The sequence below is a fragment of the Rhinoderma darwinii genome, chromosome 3 (assembly GCF_050947455.1).
Source record: "Rhinoderma darwinii isolate aRhiDar2 chromosome 3, aRhiDar2.hap1, whole genome shotgun sequence".
NCBI classification, from domain to species: Eukaryota; Metazoa; Chordata; class Amphibia; order Anura; family Rhinodermatidae; genus Rhinoderma; species Rhinoderma darwinii.
Genome location: NC_134689.1, coordinates 343,336,335 through 343,349,785, shown reverse-complemented (window position 1 = coordinate 343,349,785; position 13,451 = coordinate 343,336,335). Strand labels below are relative to the sequence as shown.

General features: G+C 39.5%; 1 long non-coding RNA gene across 2 annotated transcripts; it reads left to right on the top strand.

Moving 5' to 3' along the window:
• The first annotated feature begins 657 nt into the window (after positions 1 to 657).
• Positions 658 to 12,980, top strand: LOC142748208 (uncharacterized). 2 transcript variants are annotated; one of them, XR_012882181.1, is made up of 3 exons: positions 658 to 707; positions 6,799 to 7,002; positions 12,532 to 12,980. It is a non-coding gene; the product is annotated as an uncharacterized LOC142748208 (long non-coding RNA). The 2 variants fall into 2 exon arrangements; XR_012882180.1 differs by having other exon boundaries at positions 665 to 707; positions 6,796 to 7,002.
• The last annotated feature ends 471 nt before the right edge of the window (positions 12,981 to 13,451 follow it).

Below are 13,451 nucleotides of genomic sequence, written 5' to 3'. Positions count from 1 at the left end.
GCTTCTCAACCTTTTCTATGCAACCAGCAAATGAAGAAAAATGTACAAATGCTTAGTCTACCGTTCTTATTTTCCTTCACTGCTTTTACACCTACTCTAATTTAACCTTTGCAATTCTACTGTTGCTTAGCTATAATGTATTTGCAATACACAATGTGATACCTTAGGTCATACTCTCTAAAACAGTGTATGACCAGGAGTTATGGGGCAGATGATTTAGATCCTAGATTCCCAACCTGTACAGTGTGTGTGTACTCCAGGGGGTACTCGCCATGTCTCTAGGTAGGTACTCGCACTGTGTTTATGATGTACTTTTATTAGGCAGCACAGTGTATTATCATATGCTTTGGTTTTTTTTTTAAGTAATTTGCTTGGCTAAGGAATGTTTTGAAACACTGATCTACATAGATCAGAAGGTCTAGTGTGAGGCTGCATGTATTTTTGCCCAGATGTGCCAGTCACACTATAGCAGATGAATAACTGCATAAATATATTGCGGGTCCTTACATGTAGTTTACACATAGCTGGGCTGCTAAAAAATTAAGGTGGAGATAGACAAAAGAATGTGGCCACTTGTCTTACAAAAGCTGTGACATCACAATTATTCTCTTTAAGACAGATATGAATACATGCATGGACGCCATTAGTTTTTTATTCATGGGGGAAAAAAAGCAATTAAAGGAGCAAAGCAATATGTCTTAAGAGAGGTAATGATCAGTGGTCCAGACATAGCATTACATAGTTACATAGTTACATAGTTACATAGTTTGTACGGTTGAAAAAAGACACATGTCCATCAAGTTCAACCAAGGGATGGGAAAGGGGAAGTGGGATGGGAAAGGGGAAGTAAAACATTTCTACACATAGCAGTTAATATTTTTTTGTTCTAGGAAATTATCTAAGCCTTTTTTAAAGCCATCTACTGTCCCTGCTGCGACCAGCTCCTGCGGTAGGCTATTCCATAAATTCACCGTTCTCACAGTAAAGAAGGCTTGTCGCCTCTGCAGCTTGAACCTTTTTTCTCCAGACGGAGGGAGTGCCCCCTTGTTTTTTGAGGGGGTTTTACATGGAACAGGATTTCACCATATTTTTTGTATGCACCATTAATATATTTATATAAGTTAATCATGTCCCCCCTTAGTCGTCTTTTCTCAAGGCTAAATAGGTTTAGTTCTCTTAATCTTTCCTCATAACTTAGATTCTCCATGCCCCTTATTAGCTTCGTTGCTCTTCTTTGTATTTTTTCCAACTCCAGGGCATCCTTTCTATGAACTGGAGCCCAGAACTGGACTGCATATTCTAGATGAGGCCTCACTAATGCTTTGTAAAGTGGTAATATTACATCCCTGTCCCGCGAGTCCATGCCTCTTTTGATACACGACAATATTTTGCTGGCCTTTGAAGCAGCTGATTGACACTGCATGCTGAAATTTAGTTTATGATTTACAAGTACACCCAGATCCTTCTCAACAATTGACTCCTCCAGTGTAGCTCCCCCTAGGACATATGATGCTTGCAGGTTTTTCGTACCCAGATGCATAACTTTACATTTATCTACATTAAACTTCATTTGCCAAGTGGACGCCCAAACACTTAGTTTGTTTAAATCTGCCTGCAATTCATGAACATCTTCCATAGTCTGAACTATATTGCATAGCTTGGTGTCATCTGCAAAAATAGAAATCGTGCTATTAATCCCATCCTCTATATCATTAATAAATAAGTTGAATAATAGTGGTCCCAGCACTGAACCCTGGGGTACACCACTTATAACTGGGGACCATTCAGAGTAGGAATCATTGACCACAACTCTCTGGATACGGTCCTTGAGCCAATTCTCAATCCAATTACAAACTATACTTTCTAAACCTATAGTCCTTAATTTACACATTAGATGTCTATGAGGGACAGTGTCAAATGCCTTTGCAAAGTCCAAAAACACTATATCCACGGCGGCCCCTCTGTCTAGGCTTCTGCTCGCCTCTTCATAAAAACAAATCAGGTTGGTTTGACAGCTTCTGTCCTTTGTAAAACCGTGCTGGCTGTCACTTATAATGCTATTTATTGTCACATAATCCTGTATATAGTCCCTCAATAGCCCCTCAAACATTTTCCCCACAATTGATGTTAAGCTTACTGGTCTATAATTACCCGGCGAAGACCTAGAGCCCTTTTTGAAAATAGGCACCACATTTGCCCTGCACCAGTCCCTTGGCACTATACCAGTCACTAGAGATTCTCTGAATATTATGAAGAGGGGGACAGAAATAACTGAACTAAGCTCTTTAAGAACTGTAGGGTGTAACCCATCTGGTCCCGGGGCCTTGTGTACATTTATTTTATTTAATTTAGCTTGGACCATATCTACATTCATCCAATTCAGTATATCAACTGATATATTAACAGCACCGGCAGCGGCTACATCAGCTGCTCCTTCTTCTGTTGTATATACAGAGCGGAAGAACCCATTTAGTAACTCTGCCTTCTCTTGATCCCCTGTGACCAACTCCCCATTACCATTATCTAAGGGTCCGACATGTTCAGACCTGGGCTTTTTTGCATTTATATGCTTGAAGAATTTTTTAGGATTTGTTTTACTATCCTTGGCCACCTGCCTTTCATTTTGTATTTTTGCTGATTTTATTACATTTTTACAGATTTTATTAAGCTCTTTATATTTTACAAAGGCTACAGCTGTACCCTCAGATTTGTATTTTTTAAATGCCCTTTTTTTGTCGTGTATTGCCCCTTTCACAGAAGGTGTAAGCCATGTGGGGTTTAATTTTAGTCGTTTATACTTGTTACCTGTAGGAATACATTTTGCACTATAATTACCCAAAGTAGATTTGAAAATCTCCCATTTATCATTTGTCCCATTATTTGACATTAGTTCTTCCCAGTCTATATCCTGAATTGCCGCCCTCATCCTGGGGAAATTGGCTTTCTTAAAATTAAATGTTTTTGCCCTCCCAGCCTGCGTTTGTTTTTTACAGTATAGGTAAAATATAACTATATTATGATCACTGTTACCAAGGTTTTCACGAATATTGACATTCCCAACAAGCTCTGCATTATTAGAAATGACCAGATCCAACAGAGCTTCACCTCTAGTCGGGTCTTCCACAAACTGGCACATAAAATTTTCCTGCAACAGGTTGAGGAAATGTCTCCCCTTTACAGTTGAAGCCGAACCATGACACCAATTAATATCCCGATAATTAAAATCTCCCATTATCACAACAGTACCCGCCTGTGCAGCCCGCTCCATTTGTTTATATATTTGACCTTCTATCTCTTCAGTTATATTGGGGGGGTCTATAGATTACACCAAAAGTAATTTTTTCAGTGTTTACTTCCCTTTGTAATTCCACCCACAAGGTTTCAACCTCCTCACAATCTTCACCCTCTAATGTCTCATTTACACTCACCTTCATATCGCTTCTCACATACAGACATACACCACCACCTCATACACCACCACCACAGCATTGTCCCTCCGTAAGTCACTTAGAAGGAATAATCTTGAATATGAGGTGCAGTTTTGTGCTCCATACTATCAAGAGTGTATAGGAGAGCTGTAGAGGGTTTAAATGCAGGCAACTAGATTAATGGGACGGGAGGGCTCTCTGATAATGAAAGACTGGAAAATGTGTGCTTGTTTAGCAAGGTCAATACAAAGATGAGGGGATCAATAAGATGTGGAGGAAAGGTGATTATATTATCAGTATAAGAAAGGGTTCTTTACAGTAAGAGTAGTAAAATTTTGGAATGTTCCACCATAAGACACATAAAATGGTTATAACTAACAAGGAGTAAATGTTGTTAAATTGATCTAGGGAAATTGTCAGTAAGGTGTTTTTTTTTTTTTTTCTTCTGTGAATATGTCTTCAACCTCATTAACTATGTATCTATCTATGAACATGTGCAGAATACAAATGTTACATTTAAGTGAATTTGATTTTTACAAAATCTCATTTACACAAATATTTGAAAACCTGTTCCTCACTCCCTGTGTGCCACTGCAAAAATGAGTGAGAAACTGCAGCTGCATCCCCCTCCTTCCTATCTTTAATTTTCTGTTTTACTCTAGTCAGATTATTATTTTTTCTTAATATTGCCTGCTGCTAGAGAAAGGGGACGACATACTGCTGAAAAGTGAGGAACATGCCAGTTTCCCCTAATAACAAATATTATAAAGTTTCACAGTTTTAAAAAAAAACAAAAAAAAACTATAATGATAAGTGCACTTTAAGGCCCTGTTCACACAGAGTTTTTTGACGAGTTTTTTGACGCGGAAACCGCGCCGCAAAACTCGTCAAAAACCGCCCGAAAATGCCTCCCATTGATTTCAATGGGAGTTGGACGAGATTTTTTACCGTGAGTAAAAAAAACGCGTCGCGGTAAAAAGAAGCGTCATGACCCATTTTGAGGCGGTTTCCGCCTCCAAAACCCCATTTCAATTACTCAGAAAGAGGAAAAAAACGCCTCGACGAGTGTTTTGACGAGTTTTTGTCAAACCACTGTGCAAAAAACGTCTGGAGCAGTTTTTGCAGGAGGAATTTTCCTCCTGCAAAAAACTCTGTGTGAACATAGCCTAAAGATACTGCTATAGCTCACAACAAAACAGCTCTCCCACAACTACTAAATGTGAACAAATACCTTATAGTAAATAAATAATAAAATGACGAAAACATTTTTTTTGGTGGACTGCCACGTATAGCCATGATGTATAGAATAACAACAACAACATTTATTGGGGCATGATATGTGTTTTATCAACAAAATCAAATTATTATATGATGGCCCATTTGGGATTTTATTTAATAGCATGTGGTGAAGTTTAAATTGGTACAAAATTGAAAAAGATCACTCGAAAAAAAACAATAAATCAATTTATAATTTAAGGAAAACTTCACAGCAACCGCTACTCCTATGACTACAGAGATAAAAGACAATATGTTATAATTTTCCTTCATGGTTAACAGTCGATTTGTCATATTTGCACTTCTATATTATATCCACTTTATTGCTGAGCTGGATTTCTCACAAGGCAATTTAGAACAATGTCTTGGTTGTCTTGGTTCTTGTAGTCATAGAGTAACAACCATCCATATTCATTAGGGTCAATTAAAACAATGAAATGACTATGGTTGAAGAACTTCGGCATCTTCTACATCATAAAATAAGGCTCCTCCCCTTGTAAGAAAATGGCAGGAAATTTGAAATTTCTTTTAGTCCCAATCCTGAATTCCATTATTGGCAAAATTGTAACTTCTTAACATAATGAATCTTATTTTTTACTCTCTGGTTAGACATTATAAGCATTTTTTAAAAAAAAAACTTTGTATATTTGCGATATATAATATATATTTGTTGAATGAAAACATTGGTCATCTACTTAGAAGTTATCAGTGATCTGCCAGCGGATCTTTATCTAGTGGTTTCCCATAAGAAAATAGTTTTTGGCCTTATAGTGAGTAGGCAAAGAAAATGCACATTCATAAAACAATGTACAATATTAGTGGAAGGGCAGAGACACACGAACGTTGAGTTTTTGCGCGCGCAAACAACGCGGCGTTTTGCGTGCGCAAAAACCATTTGACAGCTGCGTGTGTCATCTGTGTATGATGCGCGGCTGCGTGATTTTCGCGCAGCCGCCATCATAGAGATGAGGCTAGTCGACGCCTGTCACTGTCCAAGGTGCTGAAAGAGCTAACTCTTTCAGCACCCTCGACAGTGAATGCCGAACACAATATCGAAAAACCTGTTAAAAAAAAAGAAAAAGTTCGTATTTACCGAGAACTTCCCGGCCGTTGCCTTGGTGACGCGTCCTTGGTGACGCGTCCTTGGTGACGCGCCTCTCTTGACATCGGGCCCCACCTCCCTGGATGACGCGCCAGTCCATGTGACCGCTGCAGCCTGTGCTTGGCCTGTGATTGGCTGGAGCTGTCACTTGGACTGAATTGTCATCCCGGGAGGTCAGACTGGAGGAAGAAGGTGGGAGTTTTCGGTAAGTCAGAACTTCGTTTTTTTTTTACAGGTTCATGTATATTGGGATCGGAAGTCACTGTCCATGGTGCTGAAACAGTTTAACTCTTTCAGCACCATGGAGAGTGACTGTCTCCTGACGTCGCGGACCGGAAACTTTTTTGCCGGGTTCGGCCAAAACGAGTTCGGCCGAACCCGGTGAAGTTTGGTTCGGTTGGCCGGGTTCGCTCATCTCCAAGACACTCCGTTTGGATGCTTGGAAACAGAAAAGCACGTGGTGCTTTTCTGTTTACATTCATCCTTTTGACAGCTGGTGCGCTGTTTCAGTCGGTTCGCACGGAAGTGCTTCCGTGCAACCTGCGTGGTTTTCACGCACCCATTGACTTCAATGGGTGCGTGATGCGCGAAATACGCAGTTATTGAACCTGTCGCGCTTTTTGCGCAGCGAACAAACGCTGCGCAAAAAGCACGGACTGTCTGTACTGCCCCATAGACTTGTATTGGTCTATGCGTGGCGCGTGAAAACCACGCGGCCCGCACGGACCCAATACACGCTCGTGTGAATCCCCCCTTATACTTATATAAATATACGTTTTTAATTTTTTTAGGAAGAACTTAGAAGTACCTACCTTACTATTACACTGGAAAACAGGACAAATTATGTGTGTTGATGTGAAAGATTAAATTGGGTTTAAGCAATGGTCTTCCAGGTGTTGTCCTATGACTACAACCCCTATCCATTTGCCCTAATAGGGCATATAGAAGTCCTTTGAATGGCCACAATATAATACTACATTTCCGTTTCAGCAGGCGATTCCGGGGAAATGTCAGTCTGGCTGTGACTTCCCCAGGCAAAATCAGCTGTTTCCCGGGAGCAGGACCCATGAAGACTATTGGCCAAAGAGTAACCCCATCTGTTGGCGAATTGTTCTTCTCAGTGCTCTGAGTACAAAACTAGTGATGTTGCCAGGATACGTTGGAATAGTGTAGGAAGACTCAGAATAATTGTTTCAGGTTAGCCTTTCTGGGAATGTGTACTTAACATTTGCCTGCATGCAAACATTTCTGCCTTTTCCTTCACAGAGACCATGAATAATATACTTCCTGTTGCTCGGGTTCGGCATATCGTGGATCGGGTTGACAGATTATTGGGAGGGGCTGGTGAAGACTCAGCGTTCATGGTGCACATTGGCACAGATGACAAAGTTAGAGGTAGCTGGAAGGTGCTAATACATGATTTCAGGGACTTGGGTAACAAGCTCAGGGTAAGGACCTTAAATGTAGTATTTTCAGAAGTATTGCCTCTATCACGTGCCACACCAGAGAAACAGCGGGAGATTAGGGAGGTGAACAAGTGCCTAAAGAATTGGGGTAGGAAGGAGGGGTTTGGGGTCTTGGTACTCTTGGAGAACTGGGCCGACTTTGTTGGCTACAGACTTGGTAAGGATGGGCTGCACCTAAGTGGGGAGGGTGCAGCTGTTTTGAGGTAAAATATGGCTAGCAAGTTGTAGGAGTGTTTAAACTAGGGAATGGGGAGGGCAATTACTGTATAGGAGGGGAGGACAGAGTAGCAGGTGAACTGGGACTGAAAAGTGAACATGGGGTTGGAATAGAGGAATGGGTTAGAAGTGGTATGGATAAACATATAAAGTGCATGTATCCTAATGCCAGAATCCTCAATAACAAGATGAGGAATTAGAGTTAATAATTCTGGAGGAGAATGGTGATATAGTGGGGATAAGTGGGACATGGCTGGATGATCGCTATGACTGGGCTGGTAATATGCAGGGTTACAGTCTCTTTAGAAATGATTGTACTAATAAGAATGGGGGAGGGGTTTGCTTATATGTAAAATCCTACCTAAAACCCATCCTGCGTGATGATGTATATGAGGAAATGATCATGTGGAGTCCCTATGGGTGGAAATAAGGGGAGGTAGAAAGAATAATAAAATACTGAAAGGAGTTTAGAATAAGTCTCCAAATATAATGGAAGAAGCCGAAAATCAACTAATACAGCAAATAGATGAGGCAGCAAAACATCACAAAGTCATTATTATGGGGGACTTTAACCCCTTCCCATCTTACGTAAATAATTTTCAGATTTTCATTTTCATTTTTTTCTCCACACATTCCAAAAGTCATAACTTTTTCATTTTTCTGTCTATATAGTCCTATGAAGGCTTGATCTTTGCGGGACGAGTTGTAGTTTTTCGTAGCACCGTTTATTGTGCCATATAATGTACTAGGAAAGAAGAAAAAAATATTTGTGGGGTAGAAAATTAAAAAAACAGCGATTCCTCCATTGTTTTTTGCACTTCGTTTTTACGGAATTCACCATGAAATTAAAACAATATGTTAACTTTATTCTGTGGGTCAATATGATTACAGCAATACCAAATATATATAGCTTTTTATATATTTTACTACTTTTACAAGGAAACAAATAAGTGTAAAAAATTAAATTTAAAATTAAATTTATTTTGTGCCGCCAAATTCTGAGAGCCATAACTTTTTTATTTTTCCATCGATTTAGTGCTATGAGGGCTTATTGTTTTGCAGGATAAGCTTTAGTTTTTAATAATACCATTTTGCGGTGCATGCGAGGCTTTGATCACTTTTTTTTCCATTTTTTGTGGGAGATGAGGTGACCAAAAAATAGCAATTCTGGTGTTTACGGCGTACGCCGTGCGGGTTAAATAATGATATATTGTAATAGTTCAGACTTTTACGGAAGCGGCGATACTAATTATGTTTATTTATTTTTTTTTTTACAATGTTTCAGGGTGAAAATGGGAAAAGGTTTTTTTTTTTTTACTTTTAATGGCCGACCCGCGGGCTCAAGCGCGATCCCGCTCGTTACTATGAAGTGTCTGCTGTAACATACAGCCGACACCCGTGAGCTCCGTGAGCCTGCTCCATACTTCCCCTACCCAACTATGACCTAGCCATGCGTCAAATGACAGGAAGAGGTTAACTAGAAATTACACTACGCAACTAGCCGTTGCACTGATAGAATTAGATTATGCGTTCACTTGAAGTTAGAAAATATCACTGCCTGTATGAACGATTAGAACTACCCTGATATAAACTGTCAGAAACCTGCAGGTCCAACAAAGTAAAAAAGAGTTTTTGGACAATAATTAAGAACAATTACCTTTCGCAACTGGTGCAGGACCCAACAAGAGGGGGGGGGGCAGTTTTAGATCTAATTTTAACCAATAGACCAGACAGGATATCAAAAGTACAGGTTGGGGGTCACCACAACATGATACGTTTTTATTTATCCTTTAATAAGATGTTTGGTAGAGTACCTACAAAAACACTAAACTTCAGAAAGGCCAATTTTCATTGGCTAAGGGATGACCTTAAAGGGAGTCTATCACCAGAAATTGCCCTAGAAAAACATCAGCATAGTAAGATAGTGTAGCCTCCCCTGAATATAATGCTGTATTCCTTTTTCAGATGCGTGGCTCCTTTGCAGAAATATAGGTTTATTTGTAATATGAAAATTAGCAGTTTGGAGCAATGAGGACGTCACCGGGAGGAGGGGAGGAAGAAAGGGACGGACGGACTAGTGAGAGAATGTAGAGCTGTTTGAGGCAACGGGGACGCCCTCATTGCTCCAAACTGCTCATTTGCATTTTATGAATAAACTTATATTTCTGCAACGGAGCCACGCATCTGAAAAAGGAAAACATCTTACTGTGCTGCTGATTTTTTAGGGCAATTTCTGGTGACAAACTCCCTTTAGGGGAAATAAACTGGGACAATGTACTCAAAAATAAAAATACACAAACTAAATGGGACATTTTTAAAAGCCTCTTTAATAGGTTCTGTGAAAAAGATATACTTTATGGGAATAAACAAGCTAGAAACAGAATGAAACCAATGTGGTTAAATAAAACTGTAAGGAGGGCAATACATAGGGGGGAAAAAGTGTTTCGTTTACTAAAGCAGGATGGTAGTGACGAGGCATTAAATAATTATAAAGAACAAGCTGTGTAAAAGGCAAATAAAGGCAGCAAAGATTGAAACAGAGAGACTCGTTGCCAAAGAAAGTAGAAATAACCCAAAAATATTTTTCAAATAAATAAGAAACTGAAAACTGAAAGTGTTGGCCCTCTCAAAAATAATCTGGGTATAATGGTGAAGAAGGATGAGGAAAAGTCCAATCTATTAAATGCCTTTTTCTCTACTGTATTTACACAAGAAAATCAAATGTCAGACGACACGATTATGGATCAAGTAAATTCTCCATAACAAGTCACTTGCTTAACCCAGCAAGAAGTGCAGCGCTGCCTTAAAACCACTAAAATAGAAACATCAGGGGTCCGCGTTCTGCAGGAATTAAGTACTGTGATGGACAGATCCTTATTTCTGATATTTAGGGATTCTATCATTACTGGGTCTGTTCCACAGGACTGGCGCATAGTAAATGTGGTGCCAATATTCAAAAAGAGGTCAAACAGTGAGCCTGGAAACATAGGCCTGTAAGATTAACCCCCATTGTGGGTAAAATATTTGAGTGTTTTCTGAGAGATGCTATCCTGGAGTATCTCAATGCAAATAAGCTTATAACGCATCATCAGCATGGGATTATGGGGGATCGGTCCTATCAAACCAATCTGATTAGCTTCTATGAGGGGGTAAATTCTAGAATGGACCTGGGTACGGCTGTGGATGTGGTGTATCTAGACTTTTCAAAGGCGTTTCATACTGTGCTGTATAAAAGGTTGGTATATGAAACTGGGACTTGCAATGCTGGAACTGGGGGAAAATATCTGTAATTGTGTAAACAACTGGCTCAGTGATAGAAAACAGAGGGTGGTTATTAATGGTAAATCCTCAGAGTGGGTCGCAGTTACCAGTGGGGTTCCACTGGGGTCAGTATTGGACCCTCTTCTTTTGAATATGTTTATTAATGACCTTGTAGAGGGTTTACAGATTATAATTTCAGTATTAGCAGATAATACCAAGCTCTGTAAAGTAATAAACACAGAGGAGGATAATGTAAGACTGCAGAGGGAGTTGGGAGAATTTGGAGGTTTGGGCAGAGAAATGGCAAATTAAGTTTTATGTAGATAAATGTAGGGTTATGCACTTGGGCCGAGGAAACAAATGTTAACATTATGCATTACATGGTAAAACACTGGGTAAAGCAACTACTGACAAAGATTTGGGGATATTGATGGACAGTACATTTACCTTTAGCAACCAGTGCCAGGTAGCTGCTGCCAAGGCGAATAAAATCATGGGATGTATTGAAAGAGGCATAGATGCTCGTCACAAGAACATAGTTTTGCCTTTATATAAATCACTAGTCAGACCACATATGGAATATTGTGTACAATTTTGGGCACCTGTGTATAAGAAGGACATGGCTGAACTAGAACGAGTGCAAAGAAGGGCGACCAAGTTTATTAAGAGAATGGGTGAATTGCAGTAACAAGGAAGGTTATCAAACTTGGGGCTATTCAGTTCAGAAAAAAAGACGGCTTAGGGGCGATCTCATTACAATTTACAAATATATAATTGGACAGTACAGAGATCTTTCTAATGATCTTTTTACACATAGGCCTGTAACAAGGACAAGGGGGCATCCTCTACGTCTAGCGGAAAAAAGTTTCACCATCATCAGACAGGGATTCTTTACTGTGAGACTATGGAATTCTCTGCCACAGGATGTTGTGATGGTTGATATGGTTAATAATACAGGTTATGAGTACTAGATTCTGGAGATGGGATGTTGATCCAGGGATTTATTCTGACTGCCATATTTCGAGTTAGAGAGGAATTTTTTCCACAATGAGGCAATTATCACATGGGTTTTTCCTTCCTCTGGATCAACACGGTAGGATTATAGGTTGGACTTGATGGACCTGTGTCTTTTTCAACCTTATCAACTATGTAACTATATAACATGGCTGAAATATGGGCAAGTTACAATAGGAGCATCAGCATATCCATGTTTCGTCACATATCTCAAAGCCCAGTATTTAAGAAGGTACTACATCTACCAATATGGAGTCCCAGGATGTAGCTACGTAAGGTCAACTCCATAAGAAAAATCTTCAATGTTTCAGCATCAAATGTCTACATATAGGTACAACGTATCACTATTCCTGTCAATACAGATCTTCATTGTTTGCATTACATTATTCTTTTTGTAAGAAATTGCCATGGGTAGCTACGGCTTACTGCCTTTTTATCTTTGTTAGTATACAAGTCCCACTGGATGACAGTGTTGTTTACCAGCAACATCTTAAAAAATTCAATACAAATATGGCACTTGTGAGAGGCAAATATGATAGGAAGCCATTCTGACCAACATATTAAATACATATGTGTCTATATTGTGTCATTAAGTACAATAACGACATTCTCGGTTTCCAAAGCAATTTTTCACAACTGTAATAAATATCCATTTAAGTGACAGCTTCACTTTCCTGGGACACTGGAAAAAAGGAACAATTCATCACTATGTTAGTTAATTCTTAATGTGTGATTGATTATGCAAAATGCTTGTATTCTGTGTTCATAGTTATAAAACAGATGTCTCCAGGCTAGAAGGAGATGTGGTTCCCAAATAAAAAAAAACAAAAAAAAACTCTCTTGTGAAAGATTGAAGAGGTTTGTGTCCAGCTGAGAAAAGCCAGAATCCATGTGATGTAAGAACATTAGCAGTGTCGGAGACAAGATCCAGTGTGCGCCAAGTTTACAAGAAATGGACAAAGCAGCTGTTCAGCCAATGGCTCATTCATTAATCGCAAGTTATGTGCCGTCCAAAAAAAGCAACCATAATGTAATCACTGTATGCCTTGCTGCCTTCCTATGATGTTTTATGTACTCAACACTAGTTTAATGCATCTTTTAACTCTTGTGATGTGAACTCCTTGTTCAAAAGAGCTGACAGTCTAATTTGCTTAATCAAATTGAAAGCATATGGTATAGTGAGGCAGAAACTTTTTCAATAACACACACATGTATGGTCAAGGGTAAAGGTCTATTCAGCCTACAGTATGTGTGAAGAGCCATGCTAGAAAACAGACATTTGACTTGGGCTCTCAAAGAAAAGGGGCTCAGGATAACAATATATAGCTCTTAAACTGACAGCTGGTAGGTATATCTATTACGTATGTCCAGTATTAAATATATCCCAGCTAAAAGATACTACTTTTTTGTGTCAATGATAGAGCAATCAATATAGTTAACCCAAGGGAAAGGCATACTGTATATATTATAGAGGCAGCCCCAGTGGCTTGTGGAGAGGGCTTCTATGGTTGTTCATCCAATTTCTTATGGGAAAAGAGCATTTCCTCTACATGCAATGTAACAGGGAGGTGGGACAGGCAGAAGGGTCATTACTCTCAAGGGCATGACAGCTGGGGGTGCAGAGGAAAAAAGTTACACCCTGGCCCTGGTAGCTAAAGGGGCATAATGGCCAATTTTCAACATAAGAAG